Source organism: Mesoplodon bidens (genome assembly GCF_964165515.1).
Source record: "Mesoplodon bidens genome assembly, chromosome: 9".
Taxonomy (NCBI): domain Eukaryota; kingdom Metazoa; phylum Chordata; class Mammalia; order Artiodactyla; family Ziphiidae; genus Mesoplodon; species Mesoplodon bidens.
The window spans coordinates 46,289,930-46,307,613 of record NC_138166.1 but is presented as its reverse complement, the minus strand read 5'-3'; positions in this window follow the sequence as shown (position 1 = coordinate 46,307,613).

The window sequence follows — 17,684 nt, the reverse complement described above, 5'->3', positions numbered from 1 at the left end:
CCCTGATAGAAATGAAGAGCAAATAAGCAGCACACAGTAAGTAACAGGAGGGAGCAAGCCTCTTCCTCCCCCGCCTGTCCAGTAGTTTTTCTCTAGCGCCCCCTATTGGCAGAGCCTAACAAAGCCTTGCGGCAGAGCAGAAATGTGATTTGCAGAGTGGCAGCCCCAACCTCACAAAGCAGACGGGTGGGTTTGAAGCTGAGAGATCATAACCTAATCACTGACAAACTCCTCCCTTTGGCTGCTCAGCACACATACACATCACTTCTATGCCTATCTGTCTTCCAAACAATGACAAAAACAACTCTTTTTATGCAGAAATGCAGCTATCCTTTGTTCAAATAAAGATACTCTCACCCTTTTCTCAAAATGAGGGGCCCAAAGTCTCAACTGTAAATGAACCCACCTTCATTAGCAGTCACGCTATGTACCTCTGGGCCATAATAATTCCCCCAATTCAGTCACAGTTCTATCTGAATATTTGGTCACCTAGAGACTAAACGGTAAACATATATAAAATAGTACGTGGAAGGATGTGAAAGAAAAATAAATTTGTATTTACAAATACACACAAATATACCCATTCATACAAAATGCAAAGAAGAAATAATATATAGCCATTTAGTCATTGTTTCTACAACTAGTCACAGGGATATGTTTATAACTTCCTTCTTCCACTACCCATCTCATGTTTCCTTGCCTCTCAGCCATAACTTCAGACAGAAGGTCAAGGTTTTGTGCCTGGTGGGATGTTCTAAACCTTCATTCCTGAAGGGTCAGAATCTTCAGTGGACCTGCTTTTTTTTTGGGGGTGGGGCGGAGAAATTCCTGCATTCCACATAATCCTCCCTGCTCTAATGTAGCACAGCAATCCAAGTTCCTTTTAGTCATCAGGATCAGTCATCTCAGCAGTAGATTAAGCCCATCTTTACCTATAAGATCAGTAGCATGAGGACCAAGGTGTCAGTCTTAATTTCTAATTCAGTAGAACCACCATTGTGTGCAGTGATGGAAACATTGCTCCTTTCTAAACTGGCAAAGTCCAAGGTTGTGGGAACAGAAATCAAAAATTCTGCACTTGGATTATTAATAGTGAGGGGAACCCCTTGGAATTCCATATGTCGGTTCCTGGACCTGTAAGCAGCTCTTTGCAAGAAATCGCCCTCAGCAAGAAGCCCCTTTTCTTGTCACTTTGGCAAAGTTTTATTGAAACTGACTTTTAAACCAGACACCCCCATGCTCTACTCATCTCCAGCCCAAGCATACCTTTCAAATATTTTAATCACACAATACCTTGCTTAACTTGTCAGTTCTTTCTGTAGATCAAAGAAGTAGAAATGAAGAAGTAATTAACAGATGACTAGATCTCTTCCTTAGCTTCCCATTCAGTAACCTCCCAAACAGTGACCAAACTGTATGAACAAGATAACATCTAGAGGAAGATCACAAGAAGTTGATGAGTCTGCAGGCAGTGGGGGGGATGGTGAGAACTCTGACCCCCATCTCAATGATTGACTGAGATGACTTCCCTCCTTCCCTTTAAAAGTTTCATGGCCGAGCAGAAACTGGGGAGGTGATTTTTGGGGGATGTTGAGTCCACCGTCTCCCCAGGTTGCTGACATTCTGATTAATTCTAACGACATTTGTGAGTACGTAATGGATTTTGTAAGTGGTGAGCAGTGGGGCTCCCATTCAATAACAGACCCATGTATTCCGACTATGGGAGAAACAGTACCATATATTGGTCACTGATTAAAAAATGTCAACTGCATCCTGTAAAATAGAACCCCATCCATTCAGGATATTATCTCCCGACTGGCATCATAACTCGTCTTCAGTAGGCTGTTCCACCTTTACTAGGTCAGCTGCTTCTAGGTGATGGGTAGTGGAAGACTGATGAAGTCCACTGGAATGAGCCATTGTGCACTTTTGCTCTGAGATGAGGTCCCTGATGAGGAGAAATATTTATGTAATACCATGATGATGAATAAAGCATTCCAGAGGTTCACAAACTGGGGTGCTGGCAGGGAACTATAAATAGGAAAGGCCAATTCATGTCCAGATACAGTTTATTTCCATGAGATTAAGTCCATGCCTCCTCCATGTAGGGAAGAGACCAATGTAATCAATCTGTACCAGGTAACTGTCTGGTCCCTCTGGGGAATACTGGCTCATCAGGGGGCTCAGCATTAATCTCTGATGTTGGCAGATCAGGCACTCAACAAGAGTGGAAGCCAGGTCAGCCTTGGTGAAGGGAAGTCTTCCATTCCGGCCACCATGGCCACTTCGTACATGGACCCACTGAGTAAGCACTGGGGTAGTTGGGGAGAGATCGAATGACATCCACACACCATGTTAATTTGTTCTTCTGATTACTGAGAACCTCCTCTGCAATGGATGTTTTTTGATGACCAGTCACATGGGATACGAATATCTTCACACTCCGTGCCGTTTCTGAGAGATTCATCTTCATACTTCTTTCCCAGACCTCCCTGTCTGGTGTCTCCCAATATTGTTTTTCCCAAGTCCCTGATCATCTGGCTCAACTGTTGACGACTGCCCCTAAATCAATGTAGGTAACATACTTTTGTCCATCTTCTGGTGCAAAGTGAACAATCAAATAAACTGCTTGAAGTTCTGTGCAGGATTGCAATGCTGCAGCCATTCTGGTTGGTGCTAGCACGTTGTGCAGAAACATCTGTAAACCAGGACTGAGTTTTTTCCTTCTCAATCAATTGGTCAGAGGAACTCACAGGGGCCATAAATGTGGACTGAGGGAAAAGAGGTAAAGCAAGCAAAGTAGGTGTCCAGGAAGTCTGAGCCATCTCATCATAGAACTTGCGGATGGATTGCTGCTGTAAACACAATTTACGGTTTAGTGAGTCAGCACCCAGTTTGTTATAGGCAGCTCAGGCCACACAGTCACTTGACATCTCTTGGTTAGGCATTTAATCTTTATCAGTACCTCATAGCAAGCCAAAAGCTGTTTCTCAAAAGGACAGTTTTCTGCAGAAGAGGGTGTGAGTTTGCTTTGAAACCCTTTAGCTCTAGGCTGTGATTCTCCTTATGTCGCTCACCAGAGGCTCATACATCAGCCCCATTTGTTATAGACATTTTGGGTCTCATTGGAACCCCTGTCATAAGGCCCAAGTGGAAGAGCAGTTGCACTGTATTCTTGACTTGCTGTAGAGCCTTCTATTTCTTTGGACCCCACTCAGAAAAGGCAGTCACATGAGTTACTAGATAAAGGGGTAAGAGTAAAAACCTCATCTTACACTTTCCTCTTTCAAACTTGAGCCTTCTGGTGAAGTTCATGAACCTCATGCAGTTCCATTAACGTGGCATGTTTTCTTTCTGCTTGTATTTCTGTAGCCATACAATGTGTGTCCTAGTTCTGAGACATTCAGGAGGCAGCTGCTCAACAAACTGAAGCCTAAGCTTGCTGGTTTACTGCCTTTCTCCTTTTTGAGGACAGGCGGGGCAATAGCGGAACTTCAGATTCAAGACTGTTCAAGCCCCTTTTCTTTATGTCCTAAAGGAACATACTCTTTTTGCTTTGTCCATGTAATCATCTCCCTTTAAGCAAGTAAGTCTACTCACTGGCAGTTCTTTGCTCCTATCTCCTCTCTACTTTGTTCTACCCATTTCTTTCCTGCTTAGAAAGTCTTCTGTCTTCCACCTCTCCCCTCAAATGCTGCCTCTTCATTTTTACAGACCTCCAGCTTCAGGGTCCCTAACTTCCCTGGACCAACCTACTCCCTTCTTTCTGGTTCCACACTGGTCTCTCTCTCCTTCCCCAGAATTCCTCCAACATGGTGTAAATGCATCAAAAGAGACTGATATTTCTTCTAATACATAAGCTCCCTGTGAGAGAGAATTGTGTTTTTCTCATTTTTTTTCTCTTTGCAGCTTTCACAATGTCTCAATACCTACCTATTTTTTAAAAACTATTTATGTATTTATTTGGCTATGCCAGGTCATAGTTGTGGCATGTGGGATATTTAGTTGTGGCATGCAGACTCTTGGTTGCAGTATGTGGGATCTAGTTCCCTGACCAGGGATTGAACCCAGGCCCCCTGCATTGGGATCATGGAGTCTTAGCCACTGGACCACCAGGAAGTCCCCATGCATATATTTTGGCTAATGGTTCCATTGGCAATTGAAGCCCGGGCCTCACTGCTGTGATGGGTGGTTGACAAGAGTTGAAGTGAAGTATTGCTGCCTTGGCAAGGTGGGTGGGGGCCACCCCACTGCACTGGTTTTCCTGCCTTCTCTGTTGTGTGAGCAAAGCAGGCTCTTGGTGAAGCATCTTGTTCCCAAACTTCCTTTTCCTTGGCTGTTTGTCTTAATGTTCACGAGGCCATAGAGGCCTCCCAAGTTATCCCAAACTCTCCTGACCGTGGAGACCCAAGCAGAGTTAACCACGGGTCCAGTTCCCCTTCCTCTTCAAGTGGTTGTCTGTCTGTTTGACTGACTGACCAGAAAAGCTAAGTGGTGGGTCAGCGGTTCAAAAACAAGTCATAGGCAGCTGTGTGGCACTTCTGAACTTTAGGCAGAATCCAGCAGAAACTGATCTTGCCCCTTAGGGTCTGCAGGTGGGATGGCTTAACTCAGATCAGGGTTTTAAACAGACGTTATAGCCAAACTAGAGTAAAAATGCTCAGAACAATCCTCTCAATGCAAAGGAGAAAAGAAAACCCTAATTCTAATGATCAGGGTTCTTTGTGGCAGAAAAAGAATCCCCTCCACCTGGTGGAAAGATGCATATTGGAAGGGTTTGGTTGGCCCATGGCATCTACACAGCCAAGAGCAAAGAGTCGGGAGATCCATCCCACCGAAACTGAATTAGTTATAAGGGAAAAATCCCTGCTGCTTGCACTTATGATGCTAGAGTATGGACAGTGGAAAGACACTGGCATGCCCCAGAAAAAAAGATACTCTGTCTTTGCACCTGCTCAAAGCTTTGATGGCTTTGCCACATCACCTGGTGCTCCCTTCTGCCTCCAAGTCACACTCAGGTGGATCCGTTTGACAGAACCTCAATGCCAGGTCACCAGAGTGAGTTTCCCATTTGGATGGTTATTCAGACCGTCAAGGCACAATAGCCTTGCGCAACACAATGGTTACTTAGCTTTAAGAAAGGATCCAGGAGAGAGAGCATCCAGAGCAACAGCGTCACAGAGTCCCTGGATGCAGCTTTTGATGTCCCCAGTCTCATGCACTGGGTATGTTTTGGTCACAGGAAATGAAAAGAAACTGAAGTGAGTGTGGATCATATCAGCAAAGGGATACCGCAGAGTTTAGGATCCCTGAGCTTAAACACTTTCCTAATCATGTTAGCTTCCCAAAGTCACTGTGATGAGCTCCCACTCTTTATTGCAGCCACAGTCCATACATCACAGATTATACAATAAACAATCGTGGCAATTAGGTACAGCGTACTTAGCAACATCTTTGGATTCCTCAATTAACCACAGTGGATACTTCAAGAAGTTTGACCAAAGATTAAACTGTGCTCAAGCATCAGTAAGATTTACAGTCCAGCTATTAATTCTTTCTTTTTAGCAGGTCACTTGTATAATCCTGGCTGAAAGTCTGGGTAATGCAGTTTGCAGCTTTTCCAGCATCTATGGTCCAGGAAGCCAAACAAGAAGAAAGTTGGAACAGATGTTGTGTGGACCAGAACACAGAAGTACCACACCATCTAATTGGCTAAAGGCTAAAAATCCCTAGTCCAGGGGTCTGGCAACAGACCTCTGAAACCATTTACCCTAAGTTGTAACTTTGGACAAATCACATACTCTGGTTTTCAACTTCCTCATTTGACACAAGAGAGATTTGGACTGTACCGCTTTAGCGATTAGGCTAGCTGTAACACTGTATAATTCCATAATTTGGGGCAACTCTATTGCAAATTCACTGAGCTTCAGCCCCACAGAGGACACATAAATAGGCAGGCTGTGTGTAATTGATGCCTTTAAATCAAAAATCCATCCCATATCAGAACTTTAGCTCTTACGTATTGTCCTGCTATTTTCAGATATGTGAAATAATTTTCTTGCTCTTGTGTAGTGGGACTTGTATAAAACTCAGTTGGCTTTAATTCATGTCCATAATATTCCATTTTACAAGCTTAAAATCTCTAAGAATATTTTAAATTATTTTGGACATTTAATTTCTGGAAAGTACTATATATATATAATTATTATTATTATTATTTTTAACTTGCAGCATGCTCTTCAGGCCTTTTTGTTGCTATTCTTGGAGGATGGCAGAACTGGAGCATCTTCTTGCTGACTGCTGGGGAAGGTCGCCTTTACATGTACTTCCGCATTGGTACGGGAAGCACTGTAGGCTCAGAGAGGGATAGTTTCCCTGCACAGCCTTCCCTGACCCCTCAAGACCCAGTTAGATGCGCCTTCCAGGTGCCGCAGGAGGCTGCTCCTTACCCCGCCCCCCACCCCCACCCCGTGGGGCTTATCACACCGCGTTGAACTTGCCGGTGACTCGTCTGTCTCGGCTCTAGATTAGTGGGCTCCTGGAGACCCAGGAGAGTCTTTTGTTCTCCACCGTGTCCCCAGCACATAGGGAGACACACTGTAACTTTAATGCCCATTTGTTGACTATATCACAGATTGAATGGCTGTGTGGCCCCGGGAGAGTCCAGGTGGGTAATCCAGTTTCCATCTCTGTCAAAATGACATTTTTTTGTTGAACTGGCATCTTTTCTGTGCAGGACCACCACCATGCAGGGGCTGGGGTGGGTCAATGGCTGTATTTGCCAGGTAGGTTTGGAGCAAGGGTTACTTACAGGCTCTGTGGCAGGTGGGCATTTTCTAGCTCTTGGAAAAGTAATCATTTTTTAATAAACAAAATAGCACTACATAAAAATATTGTCAGGTGGCATCAACTCTTGTGGCAAAAGCAAAACTACCTCAATGGAACCTAAATTCATAGCAAAGAGAAGTGTCAGATAGTTACCTTCTAAGCTGAAATCCCTACAGGCACTTCTGTATACAAACACAAAACAAAACAATCAATGGTTGAATACTGATGATGTCTACACGTAACCATTTATTTACTACCCTGGGATCTTTCTCTCTGACTTAGCTTTCCTCACAAATTTGCTTCTTAAGTCCTTGCCATAGGGATGGTCAAGCTCTATTTATTTCATTATCTTTTTAGAGTGATATAAACTTCAGAAAGACATTGAAAGGGCATAATGATTACAGAGGCAGAACTGAGAGAGATGCTATGAATAAATTAATTTAGAAGTGAAAAATCCTCTCACTGAAAGTGATATTCACCTGACAGCAATGGTCACCGAACCACCCCGCTCTTCAAGTTGGTTATTTTTACAAGTTTAATGGACTGAAACCTAATTGTGTCAAGTTATTTAGTCCAGATGATAGGGATACTAAGAAGAGATTAAAACATTAACATATCTCGTCAAATTCTTTTGAGTATTTCTCAGGGGCACTTTATCTTCTGCCTTTATGGGTGCGATTGATTTGGAGAAATAGTCAAGTGTAGTAAATACAGTGGATGATTCATCTGACAGTACACAAGGCTTATCATACGAAATGTTATGACAGATAGGCTGATTTCCTGTGCAGGTGAAAACCAGTTCTGTTGAGGAGTTGGACACACGGCTGATAAAGCTCATACATGGAGGATTTTGTGTTCTGACATTTGCTTTCACAGTTCTTCACGTGCCTCCCTAATTCCCAACCTTCTCAGTTTTTAAACTAATAGACTAGGTTATAGGTCTTGAATTATTTAGTTCTCAAAATGACCTCCAGCTCTTTTGGCTTTTTCCTCTTAGTTTTAGAGCAAGGCTATGATGGATGAGACCAGAATGTGCTTTTACCTGAAAAGGTCTGAAAGCCTTTAGTGACTGGGGAATGGAGACAGTGTGAGCAGCCCAGGAGAGCAACTGGAAAGCTTAGCAACCTCTGAGGGAAATAACTACAAAACAAGTCCCTTCATTTGTCTACCTCTGTGACATAAAAACAAATCACCAGACCTTCCTGAGGTCCACACATCTATCCCTTTTGCACTCAGAAAATGCTAAGAGATCCAACTGTGATGGCTTCATTAAATCTAGAGTTGAGCAAATATTTCATATTTTATATCTTTGTCTCTAAAAATGTTGTTATCACAAAATAATCCTGATACACAAAAGATGGCAAGTTTGTCATCACAGAGTGTCTTGTCCCTCCTGAATTAAAGAACTGAAAGGGGGCATTTCAAAATTGGATCAAATAAAAAGAGGGGGGTGAGCAGCAGCACATAAACATGCCAGATAAAGTTGGGAAAAGACTTTAAAGTGCAGCCTGAAAATATGAGGTTGTTCCTGGGAAGATGGTGTTGCCAAGGAAGAATTCATAGGAAGAACGTTCCTTTACCAATTTATTTCTGTTTCTGGATTGTCCTCATGTTTGCCTTGGTGACAGGGGAAAGACAGAGAGGACTGAAAATTGTTAGAGAGGTCTACTCGTACCATTATGTCCGAAAGATGTAACAGGACATTTCATTTTTCAGCTCTGAAGTTACAGTGAAAATAGGGACAGTACCTCAAGAGAGTGGGTTCATTTGGGAGCGAAAGATGAAACACAGTCTCTGGGAGGAGACTTGAGCAGGTGGGAAGATAGCTTAGAGGCAGCACTGCCAGATTCAATAGCAAAATGAAACAAACACATACACATGACAACACATACAAAATGAAACACATACAAAATGAAACAAAAACAGGACACTCAGTTAAATATGAATTTCAAAGAAAAAAAATTCCGTGTGTGTGTAGTATTTTTTGTCAGTCCCAATGGACACACTAAACGATTAGTCCAATGAATATACTCAATTCAAATTTAACTGGGCATCCTTTCATTGCAAAGGAACCCCAGACAGTCCCTAGGAGAGCATGGACGTGAGAATGCACTGAGAGGGAGGAAACTGACATTGTGGGACCATTTTCGGAAGGGAGCAGAGGGTAGCAGCATCTGGAACGGGGCAAGAGGAGGGGCCAGAATTGGGTGCCCTGGGAAAATGCTAGGTCTCCTGCAATCCTGAAGTGTCCCGTCCTCCTCTGTCGCGGGTATCCTACCTGGCTGGAGTCATAAAGGACAAAGCTGCAGGAGAAAGGACCTGTCTATCAAGTATCTCAAGCTCAGAAAATAGTTGGGACTGTGCAGTCAACAAATGTGTGTGAAGCTAAGTGATGCCTCTCATCTACTTTCTGGAAACATGAAGCTTTTTCTGGTCTTTCATTTTCTCATTTTTGGTATAGACATGAGTCTATAAGAAAAGTCTTATAAGTCTATAAGAAAAACAACAGAGCACACATGATAAACGGCAGATGTTGGGGAGACAGGAGGATACGGTGAGAATCATATCCACAGGATCTCCAGCATTTATATGGGTCTTGTCAGAAGAGGGCAGAATCCAAAGCCATAGAATGTACAACACAAAGTGTGAGCCCTATGGACTTTAGTTAGTAATAATGTATCAATCTTAGCTCATCAATTGTAACACATGTCCCATACTAAGTGCAAGATATTAATAATAGGTAACGCTAAGTGTGTGGGGAGAGGGTGTATGTGGAACTCTGTACTATGTGAAATTTTTCTGTAAACAGAAACTGTTCTAAAATGTAAAGTGTATGAATTTTAAAGAGTTTTGCAGCTAGAGAAACTTTGAAATTCACTGAATTAAAAAAAATTAACTTTAGGTGAAAATAGAAACTATCTGAAGATTTAAAACGGAACAGGTAATTTCACCATTTGTTTCGGCCTTTAGCACTTGGAAAAATGGGATTCTTGCTTTCCTGAAAAGAATAGATCTGAATGCCAGTAAACAGCCTTGCCTTGCTAGGGGGTCCGGTGACCAGCTTCTCCTGGAGCTCATTAGAAATGAGGACTCCCAGGCCCCTATTGAAGTGGCAGGAGTCAAAATCTGCATGTTAACAAGACCCTAGAGTGGTTTCCAGGCACAATAAGAAGCACTAGCAGAGGGGTCAGAAACATGGGTTACGGTATCAGATGGCCTCGGTTCTGAGTCCTATTTATCACCCTTTCTTCTAACTGGGCCCCCGTGGTTACCTAAATGTCTGTAAGCATCAGTTTTTAAATTTCCAACAGAAGGGGAGTGAGAATACCTATCTCAATGGGTTATTAGGAGGATAAAATGAGGTCATGCCTGTAAAGCTCTTAGCATGGTGCTTAGCAAAAAAAAATTTTTTTTAACCAAAAAACAAACAAACAAAACTCAAAAAACCAGCCAACCAAAAGACATAGTCAATGAAGGTTAAGGATTGATATTGCTAATAATGTCAATGGTAACAAATGCCTTGGAAGAATTTGAACTTCTTATGTTAGAGTTTTGCCTTTTTTTTTTTTTTTTTTTTTTCTTTTTGTGGTATGCGGGCCTCTCACTGTTGTGGCCTCTCCCGTTGCGGAGCACAGGCTCCGGACGCGCAGGCCCAGCGGCCATGGCTCACGGGCCCAGCCGCTCCGCGGCATATGGGATCCTCCCAGACCGGGGCACGAACCCGTATCCCCTGCATCGGCAGGCGGACTCTCAACCACTGCGCCACCAGGGAGGCCCGAGTTTTGCCTTTTTAACTTCCAAGATACTTTTTTTTTTTTTTCCTGAGGAAGGACGAAAGAAAGTGAATAAAAGAAAAAAGGAAGAAAGGTCTTATTTCTTAAAGGAATCAGTATGCTAAAGTCAATCCTCAGATAATTGGATCATTCATTTCTATCTGTGGAAATTTTTGGCCTGGTTTTCTTGGACCTCTGCATAAAAACCAAACGAATCAATTTGCTACAGATTGACACCACGTAAATGAACTCATTTACCTCTCATTTAGTCCAAATGACTCCTTGCTAGCTACTCCATCTGACTTTCCTTTCAGAAAGAAAGAAAGAAACACAAGGGGTCCTCTTCTAGTCCTAGAAGACATAGTCCCGTGAGACACACTGGGACTCAGCACTGGAACATGGAACCTGGCACTGGTGTTTGTTTTGGAACCTATCATTTCAAAGAAGGTGTTTAGTGCTAAAATAATTTCTTTAAGGTGGGTGACTTAGGAAGTAGAATTGCACCTTATCTAATCTGGACTCAATAATTAAGAAAGGTGTTTGTATTCATCATGTCTTTTTATCTTCTACATTTCAGATGCTTTGACATCTTGATGCCTTGCTGACCCTGGAAAGTTTATCCCTCCCAGGGCTAGCCAAGTCCTAGAGACAGTAAACTCAGTAAACCCAGGAGCATGCCTTTCATATGCAAACTAACCAGTCCAGAACACACACACCCATATCTCCTCTATCTGGCTCTCACACTCTGGACCACTATCCACCCACCCTAATCAATCACCCCAGGGCCAGGTACCAGACAACTGGAGACAGCCCTCACACCCCAGAGCCCCCTGAAATTATCCAAACCAGCCAACCTCGAGCCTGCTTACCTTGCCTCTCCTGTTCCTTCCCCAAGAAAACAAGTTCTTCTCCGCCTAACTCACCCTCCTGACCAACCCCGGTGCTTCCCCATGCAGCCCCCATGGTGTGGTGTGCCCCTCCTCCTGGGAACCGTAACAAACTTTGTATTCAGTGGCAACCATCTCCTCACCTGCTGGCCTCACCACACGTGAATAATAAAACCTACATTTTAAAACAGTGCTTTTAAAGGTGTTTTACAGATGACTCTATTTGACAATAATCTATTCTGAGTGCCAAACAAATGGATACCTTAGGGTAACTCCCTATTATATCAGAAGTCATAGGGTATATGGTTTGCTTGAATGGCTAGGAGGTCAATGCTGTGGATTTCAACATGGACAGTGATTCAACTGTAACAGTAAAATATCATGGCGGGGTCCTATCCTAATGCTATTCCTTCTGTTTCAAAAGTTCTTGTTCCTTCCATTTTCTTAGAATTCCTGCTTGTTCCTTCTATCTAGCCTCAAGGCCCCTTCTCTGTGAAGCCTTCCTCAATTACCTTGGGTGTAGCTCATGTGTTTGCTCTCATTGTCTCTGGTACTTATCTCTGTCTTATTCCAGGTATCCCTCTGGTCAGTGTTGGTTGTTGGTGTGTCTGCATCCCCCGACCCTGCTCCCCTGGAAATTCATCTCTGAATTCCCAGCACTCAGCATAGAGACAGTAGTGGACATCTAACTACTTGCTGACTAAGTGAATTAGTAGCAGAGCTATTTCTTGGATGGTGTACTAGTTTGCTAGAGTTACTGTACTAAAGTGACACAAATTGAGTGGCTTAAAACAAAAAACTCTAGTCTCAGTTCTGGAGGCTGTCTGAAATCATTATGTCATTAGAGCCATACTTGCTCCAAAACCTCTAGGGGAGTATCTGTTCTTGCCTGTTCCAGCTTCTGATAGCCCCAGATATTCCTTGGCTTGTGACAGCAAAACTCCAACTTGCTTGAGTCTTCACATGGCTGTCTTCCCTCTGTGTCCTTATAAGGACACCAGTCATGTTGGATTAAAAGCCCACCTTACTCCAGCACGCCCTCATCCTAACTATTTAACATCTGCAATGACCCCATTCCCAAATAAGGTCACATTGTGAAGTTCCAGAGGGATAGGACTTCAACGTATCTTTTGGAGGGGGGACATAATTCAACCCATAACAGATAGTAAGGATCTTATGGGAAATTCCATGGAAGGCATGGTGTGTGCCTTCCACACCATCTTTTTACAGGTGAATTCTGATTTAGAATTAAGATCACAGGCAGCTTTAATAAATAGCATGTGGAAATTGAATGTTAGAGAAAGTTTGTTAAATGAATGAAAATTAATTTATAATGGTCAAAGGGATGGAATACCATTTGCTCTTTACACAAGTCTGATCCACATATTAGAATCATAAATATTCACTGTTATTTTATGCTAACCAAAAATATATTTGATGATTTATCAAAGTGTTGGCAGCTTAAATTTGAATAACTTTAGTAAATAACAAGAGAAAAACAGGTGAATTAATTCTTGAGGACAGCATGGGAATACTGAAAAGGACATTGTGATGTTAAAAGTCTAAGATGTTAGCAGCACGGGTGTTGGAATCAATGGCAGGTGGCACCCTGGGGAGAACTCAGCACCTTTAACCTTCAGGAACTGGCAGCCTTGCCCTGGCTAGGAGCGACGGTAGGGACATCTTGGAGACCCTGCCATTGGGGTCCCAACTGTGGTAGAAACCACCACCATGCTGAGTTGGGACAGCTGAGGAAGTGAATGGCGAGTGCCAATAGGTAGCACAGAGGCCTTGACATGATACACATCAGATGCCCTCTTCAGGTCTAAGGACCATTTGAGAGGAATTAGACAAACCTTATTATCTAAGGTTTCTGCAAAACACTGTGAGAAGAGCCAGACACCTGTGGAGTGGTGACATTCACAGTGACATTATTTTACCTCCAGACTTGTCTGGCTTTAAGTTCCTGATTTTACAAAGAAAGCAAGTAATAAAGATCAACCAGAGGGCCTGAGGAAGCAAAAAGACAAACAAACAAACAAAAAAATGAAGAACAGAGGGCAAGAGAGAAAGGTGATGTGAAGGGAAGAAGATAGAATGAGGAAAGGGAAGAGAAGTGTCCTGAAGGAGAGCAGCGAGGCCTAATAATCCGTCAGGGATGCCCTGAACACCGAGCGCACATGTAATAGGGAGCGAGCCTGGGAAGATGTCACCAGGCTTTCTGTCTAAGGAGCATGTTAGAGGGAGGGGAAAGATGGGTGAACACACGTTTTGTCTAGAAGATGGGAAGTGTGTGGAGAGTATGTAGTGCGACTCTGAAAGGTACAATGGCAGGAGAGAAACTGGGGGTCTGGGGCAACTGGTGTGTGGAGAAGGGGGTGACTAGGGAAGGTTGGAAGGATGTGGCAGGAGGGCTGTTGATTGATGTGCTGTCCCGAATGTCCATGTATGCCAGGGGCAGGGCTGTTGTGCACTGTTGTGCAGGTGAGGGCAGCTGGCTGAGGGGATGTGTGGGGTTTACCATCCACCAAGATGGCACCCCTTTGGAGGAAGCGGGGAGACTTTCTAAAATTCATAGAGCCCTGTGTGGACTTAGCATAGCCAGTAGCATTTTCTCTGGGCATTTTTGACACATGAACCCCTAATGCTTCTTCCTCCATTACTTCCCCGATTTGGAAACACCTCCCCTTCTACCCCACCCATTCTGTAAAGCCTGGGGACTTTGCTGATTTTCCCAGTCAGCTCTGATAAAAGTGTTGACACAAACTTGGAAAAGCTTTATGCTGCGGCTCCGTGTCAAGCTTCCCCATCAGTTACTGCTGGAAACTTTCCTGCCTTAACATCCGGGTCTCGTTTTCTACACTGGCCAGAATCTTCACAGTCCTCACATGTTCAGGGTTCATTCTTCATCCTCAACAAGCTCTTCCTACCATTCACTCAGGGTTAACTTACGTGCCCCCCCCACCCCCCGAGTGAATGGCATTTCTCTTTGCCTTTCTTAGGCTAAAGCTTTCTCTTTTGGGTCTTGAACCTATTTGAATATTTATAAAGCTATGAACTCTCTCTCCACAAAAGTACACACAATTACATATACATTTTCAGGACTTTCCGGATTCTGTAAAACTCATTCACAGCACTCCCTGAGAAGGTAAGTCCCAACTCTAGAGACCATCTGAGGTAATTGTTGACTCCTGTATGTTGTATACTGTATTATTATTATTATTTTTGGTAGAACTCAGTCTCGAATGCAAAACAAAATCCTGATGTAACCAAATGTCTATGGTGCCTAGAGGCATTTGCATCTGTGGCCACTGCTCTGAGAATACCCTACTACTATGATTTTGCTTTAATCTATTGCCTGGTCTTCAACTTCATTCCCTGGGTTTAGGCCTTAATAATTTGTAACCTGGTTTATTACACATGGCCTCCTCATTAATTATCTTGATTCTTACCCTAATTCATTCCATGTTCCATTTTGTCTTCCAGAATGTTCTTTGTAAAATAAAATTCAGATATCATTCCCTTGCTTAAAACCATTCAAGGATGTGATTGTACACTTGTGACCATCAGTCCTTCATAGCTGAAAGTGTGAAGCTTTGATCAATGTGTAAAATCAGTTTTTGCTCCAGCTGAGGGCACATGGTGAGGTCTACCAGAGAGAACGTGGAGCTGAGAGTGTCATGTAATTCAGTGTAACTGGGGCAGAGCTTGCTGGGACGCTAACATCAAGCCAGGACAAATGAAAGGACAAATATTTCCTGAAACTGCAGTTCCCTTGTCTTGGGAGTGTGGAAGAAAGCTCAGGAATGGGAGCAATAAACAGTTCTACCCAAAGGGCAGCACATTGCTGAGGGATGACCAGAGTTATGGTCTGGTGGTTCTAATCTCTGCAAATTGGAATAGTTTACTCTTACAATCTCCTGTACTCTTGTAATGGGTGAAAAAAAGGAAAAACTGTTCTCTTGAACATGAAATGAGGCTTATAGTTTTTTCCTCCTAACATTTCTAAAATACACAGAATACATGAAAATCGCAGATCCTGAGGCAAGGATTTATTTGGGAGGTTGTGGGAGGAGGCGTGGCGGGCGGGGGGGCAGTGAGATGGGGAAGGAAAGAGCCACTCAGGGGTGCATTCATGCGCGGTGACCGCAGTGGGCACCTGGGCTGTCGGCTGGGGCCTGTGCAAGAAACAGCAGAAGGAAACCCGAGAACAAGTCTCTCTAAGGGTTGAAGGAAGCAGCAGTATTTTCTCACTAACACCCTTCCTTCACTCTTTGAGAGGTGCCTCGGGGCACTCCTACGCTCTTTGGGCTGGTACTTTTAGGTTCCTTTGGCAGGCTGAAGAATGTGTTTTTGCCACCAGAAAAAGCCCTCAGTTAGAGACAAACCTCACTTTAAAATGTAAACTAATTTACAATTACGATTTTGAATAGTTACAGTACTTATTACTATGAGAATATAAACGTTTGTTTTCTTTATATATTTACACACACAATACTGTATATCTTCATAGATTTTTTAACCATGATGTGTCACCATGTTGTTTCCCATTCACATCTCTACCATAGACTCACAAATTATTGGAAACCATTGGCTTGAAGACTAGCAATCAACAAGTCAAGTCCCTCATGATCTATCCCCAGCCTTGTCATCCCCCCTACGACCTGTCCCTCACGTGCTTTATGGCCCAACATGACAGAACCCTTACAGTGTTGTTTCATACTCTTGGGCTTTTTAAACACACTGGTTCCTCTCCCTGGACTGTTTTTTTTTTTTTTTTTTTCCTGCTTTATTGACTTCATCCTCCAACGCCCAATTTAGTCATCTTATCTTCTGTGCAGTCTTCTCTGGCTGCCTACCTCCCAACAGTCATTCCCTGCTTTGCCCCACCACTCCATGTTGAATGCACTTTTTTTTTTGCATGTATCTCATTGTTACATGTTACAAGCAATAGTTCTGTAACTATTGATTTATATGTCTCCTCCTCCATGTTTTATATACATTCATACCCCCATCATCTACCATGAACTTGACAAAAGATACGTACTTAATATTATTTAAATAAATTGAACTATATTTCCTGGATCTTTGTAACAAGTTACATTGCTGCTGAGTTGGATAGATAGATCCATTCAGGCTTATAAAGCCAAGGTCAAAAGAAATAACACAGGCAAGAAAATCCTTTTTTTTTTTTTTTTTTCTTCTCTATGGTGGTAAAGAGTTTGGATTTTATTCTAAAAGCAAAGGAAAGCCATTGAAGGAGAGAGTCACACGATTCAATTTGCATGTTAAATATATCACTCTGGTATGCTTTCATTTCGATACTAAAGAAAGCATTGTTCATGGGTACTGAACCATTTATACCATACACATTATGCAAAAACAAGTCCACATTATTGAAATCTCCAAGGATGACTAGATAGAGAAATTTAAATGTGGCAAGTCAGACAAAGGTATTAACCTGCCACCTTCATATTCTCCCACGTGTGAATTTTCTATTGGGAATTCATAACCTTCCCAAATAATATTTCAGCTAAAACAAAGAAGAATGTCTTTTAAGTCTTTGGCAGAAAACCGAATGGCAGTGCACAAGGTAAAACGTATACAATGTTCTAATGATACACGTGTTGGAAGTTTAAAAAAATGGGGGCTTCCCTGGTGGCACAGTGGTTGAGAGTCCACCTGCCAATGCAGGGGACGCGGGTTCGTGCCCCAGTCCAGGAAGATCCCACATGCCGCAGAGCGGCTGGGCATATATAAGACACTGATGAAAGAAATTGAAGACAACACAGACAGGTGGAAAGATATACCATGTTCTTGTATTGGAAAAATCAATATTGTAAAAATGACCATACTACCCAAGGCAATCTATAGATCCAAAACAACCCCTATCAAAATACCAATGACATTTTTCACAGAAATAGAATAATTTAAAAATTTTATGGAAACACAAAAGAGCCTGAATAGCAAAAATAATCTTGAGAAAGAAGAACGGAACTGGAGGAATCAGGCTCACTGAGTTCAGACTATACTACAAAGCTACATTAATCTAAATAGTATGGTACTGGCACAAAAAACAGACACATAGATCAAGGGAGGAGAATAGAGAGCCCAAAAGTAAACCACACAATTATAGTAAATTAATCTATGACAAAGGAGGCAAGAATATACAATGGAGAAAAGCCAGTCTCTTTAA